The 10,510-nt window shown below is 40.5% G+C and overlaps 1 pseudogene across 1 annotated transcript; it reads left to right on the plus strand.

Moving 5' to 3' along the window:
* The first annotated feature begins 1,055 nt into the window (after positions 1-1,055).
* On the plus strand, positions 1,056-1,670 carry LOC308423335 (small ribosomal subunit protein eS8-like; annotated as a pseudogene). Its single transcript has one exon. The product of its transcript is annotated as a small ribosomal subunit protein eS8-like (transcript).
* The last annotated feature ends 8,840 nt before the right edge of the window (positions 1,671-10,510 follow it).

Raw genomic sequence — 10,510 nt, forward strand, 5'->3', positions numbered from 1 at the left:
TTGGAAATGTGTGTTCAGCAACATTACTTGAGGCACTGGAAACAGTAGCAAAAAAAACAAAATTATCTATTTCACAACATTGGAGACTCAGTAAAGAAGTAAGAATTGTATAATAACAATGTGGTTATTGTAAAGTCAATCAAAAGTATGATTTAATTGTATGTAAACATAAATAAAGGACTAGCCTAGGTCAGTAAAAATGTATGTATGAAGACGTATCTAAAATACAAATATTTTCAACATGTACACATACATTGATAGGCAGCTTTAGAAGCTTAGAAATCCACAAACTAAAATAATATAAAAAAAACAAACTGCGTTCTTGCATTAATAGTTGTTATCTATTATAATTGCCTATGGTTTTTTTTGCTTTTCCACATGAGCATGTATTGTTTGTATTATGAACATTTTTTTCTTACGTTTTTAGATTTATTTTATTAACCATGTATATGTGCTAAGGGGACTGAGGGGTGAGGGAGTGGGTGGGCTAGAATGGGCATGTCTGGGTATGTGCACTTATGTAAGTGCCATTTTCCCCAAGAGGACACGAGGGAATGTCACCTCCTCTGGAGCCTCTGTTACAGGCAGTTATGTGCTTTTTGATGTGTGTGCTGGGAATGGAACTCAGGTTGTCTACAAAGGCAGGATTCTGTCTTCACCACTAGGCCACCTCTCTTTAGTCTTATATTTGAAAATAATTTTTCATACATTATGTTCTGGTTATTCCCCAGCTCCTCCCAGATCATTCCCACCTCTCCACTCATCCAAATCATCCTGGTTTCTCTCGTTAGAAAACAAACAGCCATCTACAAGAGAGATAGAAACTATTAAGATTTCAATGCATACTATCAAACCTTTAAAAAAAAATCAAGTACTGACAAAAATATATTCATATAGTTTTATGCCAAAATGCTTTTAAAAATCTGTACATGTATCTCTCTTTTTAAAAAATAAAGTTGTAAGAAAAAAGAAAGAAAGAAAGAAAAGAGTAATGATAAAATAGGATTAAATAATCATGAGTAGCTCCTTTTCTTCTTTCCAGCCAGCGCCGAGCGATGGGGATCTCTCGGGACAACCGACAGAAGCACCACAGACCAGGGGTAAGAGAAAACTCTGTAACAGGAAGCGGAAGTATGAGCTGGGACGGCCTGCTGCCAACACTAAGATTGGCCCTCGCCGCAAACACACAGTCCGAGTTCGAGGAGGCAGTGAGAAGTACCGGGCTCTGAGATTGGATGTGCGGAACTCTTCCTGGGACTCTGAGTGTTGTACTCGCAAAACAAGGATCAAGGATGTTGTGTACAATGCATCCAGTAATGAGCACCAAGCCCCTGGTGACGAATTGCACTGTGCTTGTTGACAGCACACCGTACGGGCAGTGGTACAAGTCCCACTGTGTGCTGGCCCTGGACCGCAAGAAGGGGGCCAAGATGACTTCTGAGGAGGAAGAAACTTTAAACAAAAAACGATCAAAGAAAACCCAAAAGAAATAGGACGGAAGGGAAAAGAATGGCAAGCCCAGCAGTCTTCTGGAGGAGCAGTTCCAGCAGGGCGACCTTCTAGCCTGCATTGCCTCAAGACCAGGCCAGTGTGGCAGAGCAGACGGCTACGTTCTCGGAGGCAAGAAGCTGGAGTTCTACCTGCAGATCAAAGCCCGGAAAGGCAAATAAACCATCATTCTTAGCTCGTGTAAAAAAAAAAGAAAGAAAGAAAGAAAATCATGAATAGGACAAAACAAAGAAAAAGAGCCAAAGAAAAAGCACAAAAAGCACATGTCGATGAAGAGACACACACATTCACACACATATGAAAACACAAAATCAGAAACCATAATATATAAGCAAAAGATGTGTAGTGTAAGAAAAAAAAATTTCCAGACAAAGCACTATGACTATGAGACAAGAAAAACTCTAAAAATAGCACTGAGTTTATTTTGTGTTGACTGTCTACCTCTGGGTGTGGGGCGGAGCCTTAAGAGTAGTTCACATACTCAGTAAGACAGCATTGGAGAAAACTAATTTTCCACTTGTGAGCGGTTGTCAGTTGGAGATAGCTTCTGCGTAGCGATGTGGGCTTTTATCCAACTGTTCTCTCAACACTTGGACCCTACCAAGCCTGGACCTGTGCAAGGCCTATGCATGCTGTCACAGTTCCTGTGAGTGCTTAGGTCTTCCTTCCTTGATGTCCTCCATCCCCTCTGGCTCTTGATGAGAACTGATGGAGGCATCCCCATTTAGAGGTGAGTGTTCCAAGGTCTCTCACTCTGCACAAGGACCAGTTGTGGGTCTCCATATTTACGTCCATCAACTTCAGGAGGAAGCTTCTCTGGTGATGGCTGAGCAAGACACTGATCTGAATACAGTGGAATGTCATTGTGACTCATTTTGATGCTACATTACTTTGGCAGAGCAGTAGTATTTGATTTTCAGGCTCTTGGCCACCCAAGGAGTTTCAGAGATGGGGGTCCTTCTCATGCAGAAAGTCTTAAATCCAATCAAATATTGGCCGGTTAGTCTCGCGAGATTTGTACCGCTACCGGGCCAACACATCTTGATCACAGTTCACCATTGTATCCTGAAGGGATTGTAGCTAGGCTGGGGTTTGGCTTTCTCCTTCGTTAGCAAACAGAGTTCCATCCAGTATCATAAACACTAGTTAGTATAGCTTAAGGTGGTAGATAGGCACCAGCTTGACATCTCGTGTTCAGTGAATTATGTAGCAGTTGTCTTCGATAGTATGGTCTTACTGTCAGTTGTGCATAGCAACCTGTTGTCTTGGCAACAACTATTTTTAAGAGACCTGTTTTAGCCAGTGCTGTAACACCAGCACTCAGCAGGCTAAGGAAAGAGATTGCTGCAAGGTTGAAACCAACTTTATCTACAGAGCAAGTTCCTAACAGATGGAGCTATGTGTTTGAGATCCTGTTACAAAGGAAATAATAATGATGACAATATCTGTAACATATTAATAAACTGTATGGAAAATAAAGTTCACAAATTAGAAATTTGGTTATTTTAGTCACATCTTATTCTAATACTGTATACATCTGTCTGCCTTTAAAGTAAGAAGACATAGATATTAGCAATCTTCTTCAGAGTTAGAATTTGTATGGACTTTGAGTCTAATTAATTTAGTGTATGATATTGATTTTATTTGCAATTTTTACAATAAATTTTATAAAATTTAAAAACTAGAAATAGCATAGCAAAAAAAAATGAAAGTATGGAAAATACAAAGAAGTGCCGATTCTAAGAGAGATGACCACAAAAAAATTTTTTAAATGTAGTTTCTGATTTTATCTAGAGTAGACAGAATAATCAATTCTTTCTAACCATTTGATTAAATGATTAAAGAGCTAAAGATGTTCAGATACAAAAGGCTTCACCCACAAAAGATTAATGTGCCTCCTTACCAGAAGGAGACCAATTCCAAAATAATAAATGAAACCAACAGAAGGCACACAGAACAGTACTGTTGCTGCATACGCAAAGAAGAAAGGGACTTTAAGAAAAGCCTTTGCATTGTGTGGTTTCAAAACAGAAACTACAGTTTTTTTTTTATTAAATAAAAAAGAAAAGCCAAACGGGGCTATGTCCCTTCAGGAATCCTCAGGCATGCTCAACACAAAGAGCCTTGTGCCTCTGAAGCCAACTGGTGACCTGACTGTGAGCCATGAGAAGCAGAGCTGAGGAAAAGGAGGGACTGACCAGAACAGAAACAGCAGCAGAGTGGCCATGGTCTTGTCGGTGGCTACAACGGGATGTGCTTTATACCCACCAGGCTAAATATCACAATAAAAGTCACTGTGGAAAAGGTAACCTATTCCCATACATGTTTACCTGTGTCCCTACCTCATTCGATAGTTTCAGCTAGGAATTCTACTAGAGTAACCAGTAATCAGAGAGTCAGTAGAGAGAGGGTTAGCTCTACCCTCTGGCAGGCAGCCACAGGTTGAAGGCTACCAAGTCCTACCAGTCTCTTCTACATGTGTATCATTAAAATTACATCATGGAATTTGTTTCTTGGGTACCCCTAGTAAATGCAAGTAGAAAGGAAGTTTCCCATATACCACAGCACTCCTGAGGAGATCAAAAAGCAACTTGGCTTTTTTGGTGTATTGTTTTCTTCCCCAAGGTCGAAGAGTGTCTACTGAAATTCTATCTGATATTAAAAGGCTAAATAACGACAGTTCTCCTAGGTTCAGAAACCTGTCTTCGGTTTTGGTTTGGCTTACAATTTTGCTTTTATTTTTTGAGAGTTTTCACTATGTAACTCAGACTGACCTCAAACATCCTCCAACTTCAAACTCCAGTCTCAGATTCCAGATACATCATCATGCCTCGGTCTATCTTTAAAGCCATTCTTCCAAGGCAAAATTAGGACCAATTTTAATGCCACTACTATTGATTATATTCATTTTCATCCACAAACATAGAATATATTGTCATTCTATTCTAGTAATGTCTACTTGCCAAAATCCATAGCCAGGAAGACCAGAGCTGAATTGAAACCCAGATAATTTGAGGTTTACTCACATGTTTCTAGCCCCTCTCTTGGATGGTCTATGGCAACAGGACAGGATTTTAGGAAAATATCTTTTGCTCTCCCAAAAACTGAGACTACTTACAACAGGACTGAAAGAGAAGAAGCAATAACACAAATTCAAATCAGCCTCTTGGGTTACAAAACTATCCATCTGATAATGTGTGATTCATGAAAAGACATATTATATATTTTGTAAAGAACTAGAAGAGAGGTGTTCAAAGTTCCCACCTTAACAAAATGAACAGCATTCAAGGAAATAAAAATATCAATACTTCAATGTAACTATTATATATTTTAGTCATGTGTGAAGTTACCACAGTCTTTCCTGTGTATAGGTATGATTTTTATAAGTCCATTTATAATGGTATTTCATAAAATAAAAACATTCTCTACAGTGTTATTCTCCAAGTCCAGAAATTCTAAGCTACAAGGATTGAAAAACTTTAAAGAATAATGTTAATTGCTACATGCCTTTATCAAAACTATTAGACATTCCAATAGACTAAACCCAAATGAATGAATGTTTGTGGCAATCTTAGTTCAAACACAGCACTCATCTCCCAACTTCAGGAAAGGCCTCTTCATCCCTCCAACAAAGTACGAATTATCTGAATGCTAAACTGTCCTTTCCATAATTTTCCATAATTTCCATTCATTACAGAAAAAGAGTAAACAAAACATAAAAATACAGTGACTGGACACTTGATATCTGCTTACATCATGAGGGTCCTAATTTCCTCCCTGAATAGTCTACTAGGTGTCTACTTGGAGCAAGTGACTCACTGGGTACAATTTGGAAAGATATATCTTATCCCAAGATAGATATTCTATGTCTGTCTGTCAGTCTGTCTATCCTCTATCATAGTCCTCATCTAATTCTCACAAATATTATACAACTTATAGTATCATCATCATCATTTCCACCTACTGGGGAATGAAGCTGAGTCACCAAGAGTGTGAGACTTGCCTCCAGTGCACACAACTCTACAATCTACAGAGCTGGGGATCTGGTCAGGAGCACGTGGTTCCTGGGCTTGTACTCTGAATCACCAGGCCATTCAGCTTCATTGCCCCTGTAAAGACTTAGAGTTCTGGGGTTCACTTGTTGAACTCCTCAGAGCAAAACTGAGGCTCTTTATGCACAATATCCAACAAAAAGGGAGTGTTTTGCTGTGTTACACTTTCTGTGGGTGTACCTTAGCTCCCTCAATACTACCTAAGATATAGTCCTTTCAGACCAATTGTGTGCCTGTTCAAACCTTATCTCCCACTTCCAGCAGCTATCTGCCATTAAAGAGTTTAGCAACCTGCAAAGGCATTGTGGTATATGACTCAGTTAGGGTTTCATTGTTGTGAAGAAACACCATGACCAAGGCAGCTCTTATAAAAGCAAACATTTAACTGGGCTGACTTACAGTTTCAGAGGTTTAGTCCATTATCATCACGGTGGGAAATGTGGGAAAATGTGAGAAGACAGTGCCGGAAGAGTGAAAGTTCTACATCTTGATCCAAAGGCATCCAGAAAGAGACTGGCTTCTGCAGGCAGCCAGAAAGAGGCTCTCTTCCACACTGGGCAGAACCTGAGTACTAGGAGACATCAAAGCCTCCTACACAGTTACACACTTCTACCACAGGCACACTTATTCCAACAAAGCTACATCTCCTAATAGTGCCACCTCCCAGGGGCCAAGCATATTCAAACCATCACAGTATATAATATTATCATATCCTTCACAGAACATGTAATATGTTTCAGCCCTGGAGTCTACTTTGTCAACATGGAGCACAAATTAGCTATGCCTGCAACCATACTGACTGACTCTTGTGGTGATCTGGGAACAATCATGTTAAAATGACCTAGGAATTCTCAAAAATATAAAAGTAAAGCAATAAACACTAATAAGTTTCAAACAATAAGAAGTCTAGAGGTGGAGCTCTATATAAAAGCATGAATTCTGCTCTTCCAGGGAACCTGAGTTCAGTCCCCAGCACCATGTCAAACATGTACACATCTTCCTGTAAATCCAACTCCAAGGGATTGGACATCCTCTTCCTGCCTCCAAAGATACTCATTTGTGGCTTCCATACACACAGGACATATACACATAAAAATATGTATCAGTTTTAAAATATACTGATTAAAGCAATGACAGTACATAACATTAACAGATTTGGGAAGCTGGGGAGTGTTCAGATGAGATATCTTCAAAATTAATAGGCAAGGGTTAACTTGGAGGTGAAGTGAGGCACAGGGCTAATCCCAGAGAGTTTCTTGAACTTTTGCATCTGGTCCCTTCCTACTAGCACACACATGAGGGTGGGCACACATCTGGAGATCTGAACTGCAAAGCCTCTATGCTTTCATGGGTGGTAGGATCCTGAACTCAGACTTGTGTGCTGGAACAGCAAACTCCCTTATCAGCTAGTCCAGGTTTCAGCCCCTAAAGTCTGAGCCTTAATGACCAAAATTGTTTGGTCAAAACTCCTGAAATCCAACTAAAATGCAAAATCCAACCAAATTTCTCCTGAGTATTTACTGTTTTCATGGGGAACATATAAGACATTACTGAACTTTTCTTATCTCCCTGCATTGTGGTGTTTTGAAGCCCACTTTGTATACTCTAGTGATGACAGTGTTGTAAAGATTGTCCTAAAGCTGTTCTTATTTTAATGTTAATTCCACTTCCCCAAGAAGAGCTGCCTAGTCACATACTCAATGAGGTGACTTCATTTGAACCTTCCCATTTTAATTAGTAAAATAAAGGAGAGCCAGTGACTGGACTGGGTAAGGGAGGTGAAGAGATATGATCAGAGGTAAGAGAACAGAGCAAGAGGACCAGGAGGAGAATCCAAGATGGAGATACAGAAGGATGACTTAGATTTAGGTGGGCTTAATTGGCATTAAGTAGCTATGAAAATTTAAGGATTTTATAGGTCTAACATCTCATATAAAAGGGCAGTTTGTACCTTTGTCCATTTGATGTACTCTTGTTGTGTAAAGGGATTGTGAGTTGAGAATTGAATATATAAACCTGTATGAAAAGCTATCGGGTGTTAAGAGTTGTGATTGTGTTGGAATTTGGGATAAAGAAACACCCCGGGACAGAGGCAGTAAATAGGTGGTGGAAAACCACCAGGGAAGGGAGTCTCGCAGACTAAGAGAGACCGTGGGGGTGACTTGGACCAAGCGACAGAGGTGCACGTGGCTCCATACTAAAATCGGGCCCGAGGAATGAGACTGCAGGGCAAATAAAGAGATAAACCATTTTTACTTTTTAATATTTAGTGCAACAGAGTTGATCTTCATATTAAAGTCCACATACAATCTCCCATAAAATCCTGTTATATTCTTTGCTACCCAATTTACTAATATTATAATCAGTTTCTGAAATATTTATAAACTAAAAATAAATTGAAATTGAAATTTTTAAATATTTCTACGTGTTTCTAATATTTTTTTTCAGAGTTTACCCAATTACTTTCTATACTTTATTAAAAAATATGTGGGAATGGCAGCTTAGCACTTAAAATAATATAGAGGTCTCAGGATGTAGGTCCGATGATAGAATACTTGCCTAGAATGTACAAAACCATGAGTTTGATCTCACAGAACTGCTCATGATGGTGGGACTCCATAATCCCACCACTGAGAGAAAAACGGGAGCATCAGAAATTAAGGTTCTTCTCAACTATAGAGCAAGACTTGGCCCAGTCTGACCTTCAATGTCACTTTGTCTCAAAAATTTAGAAGTGATAATACAGAAAATCTTATAGAGTAACAGCTTGAAAATATTCCACTTTATTTCTATAATTTTTAACATTTCATATCCAAAAAAATAGGCCCAGACCAGATTGACTTTCTGCTATCAGTGCTCGGAAGCTATCTGTGATTTCCATTACTATTCATTAATATTAACTGTTGATAGGTATCACTAAGTGATTTTAAGAGTTTACAGAGAAAGAGGTCCTTTGGGAATTTTTGGCAAGGCAATGCCTGCACCAAGGATTAGCAGAAATTCAGAAATGGGATGGCCAAGTCACCCACCCTTTTTCTCAATGCGCAGTCAGGGTCCAGAAAGTGGGAGAGCTAACAATGAGTAGCAGAAGCCATGAGTCCTTTTGTAGATTGTCCGGAAGCTGTTTGTATTTTAATGTTAATTCCACTTCCCCAAGAAGTGCCGATTGGTCACCTGACTCCAACTGAACCTTTCCATTTTAATTAGTAAAATAAAGAAAAGCCAATTACTGGGTGGGGCGAGGGAGGTGAAGAGAGCTATGAGGTCTGAGGAGGTCAGAGGACAAAAAGGAAAGGTCCTGGCAACATGGAGCTTCCCAAGGACCAGTTAGACCCAGGTGATATTGATTGGCATTAAATAGCTATGAACATTAAGGATTTTATAGGTCTAATATCTCATATAGAAGGAAAGTTTGTATCTTTGCCTATTTGATGTAATCTTGTTGGGTAGAGGGTTTGTAGATTGAAAGTTGAATATATAAACCTGTGTGAAAAACTATCAGGCTGTAGAGTTGTATTTATGTGGGATTTGGGGGTACAGAAACACCCCGAGACAGAGGCAGAGGACAGGCAGTAAAAATCTGCCACGGAAAGTGTAAGGAAAAGATGGCGGGGCACCAATGAAAGGAAAAGTCACAGGGCACCAATGTTGTGAAAGGATGATGATCCGAGTCAAGGCACCAATGTCAGGGGAAGGATGAAGAGAGTGGGGGGTATATGGCCCATGGAGGTGCGGCGAGGCCTGAGGGCAAGGGAGATGCCTCTGGGGGGCCCATGTTGGGAATCCCTTCCCTGAGGGACCAGCCACACAACAGTATAGTACGGAATAGAGTTTATTCAGGTCATGGGAGAGTTAAGAGGGTGGTACAGGCAGAGAGAGAGAAGTAGAGGAGTAGAGGCCGGCCATGAGCACATGGGAGAGAGGGGGGAAGGGAAGTGGGAGAGCAAGGCTGGAAGAGCACAAGGGCAGGAGAGACCAAGAGAGAGAGGAGGGGTCAAGCAGCCCTTTTATAGTGTCAGGTCACTGGGGTGGAGCATACCTGGCCACTGCTGGGTAATTGAGGGGTGGGGCATACCTGGTTGTTGCTAAGCAACTGAGGGGTGGGGTTTACAGAATCCCAACAGAAAGAAGTTGTGTGGACAAGTTGAGCCATGGTGGCAGCTCAGACTGGGCTCCAGAGGTGCACACGGCTCCATATCAGGGTCAGACCTGAGGAGTGAGACCTCAGGGCCGGTAAAGAGATGAACCATTTGTAATTTTTTAATATTTGCTACAACATCCTTTATCTTTTTTCTCATAGATAAGATAATTTCAAAAACTTTTACTTGTTTAAAAACAAACATTTTTAAAACAAAGTATGAATAAGGACATCTGTAGGTGACCCATATGGTGGCCTTCACCTCCACTGCAGAGAGGTATAAGTAAAGACCAGAAAACAGGGACAGACCACAGACTAACAGTGTCTGTATTCAACTCACTCTTCCTATATTCCCAACTCTCTATACTCTGAGATCCCATGGAGACTCTCTCCCTGCTTAAACTCCTGGTTCCCACTAAGGAGCCTGCATCTCGAGCAGTACACACCACCCTCAGGGTAACTCTGCTCACAGATCCACAGGTCTCCCAAGCCAAGGAGACTCTATAAGTGCCTTCCATATCATCAATCCCCCATCTCCAAATAACTCACTTTTCCTGTGAGTCCCAGGTCACTTCTGACTCAGTCATCTACCTGCTTCCAAGTCACACCATCAAAGAAGACTCTAATATAAGGATCATTATGATCCCCTCTAATTGCCAGCAGAATGTCTCAAAAAAGAAATATGATACTGAAACCAAATTAGCTTCTACGTTGTCTCTGTGCCTATGACTTTCAATTATCACCTTGCATACCACCTGCAACCTGGAGAGCTTTCAGCTTTGGCACGTGAGCCAATTTGCTGATGACTGAG

The sequence above is a fragment of the Micromys minutus genome (genome assembly GCF_963924665.1).
Source record: "Micromys minutus genome assembly, chromosome: 1".
Lineage (NCBI taxonomy): Eukaryota > Metazoa > Chordata > Mammalia > Rodentia > Muridae > Micromys > Micromys minutus.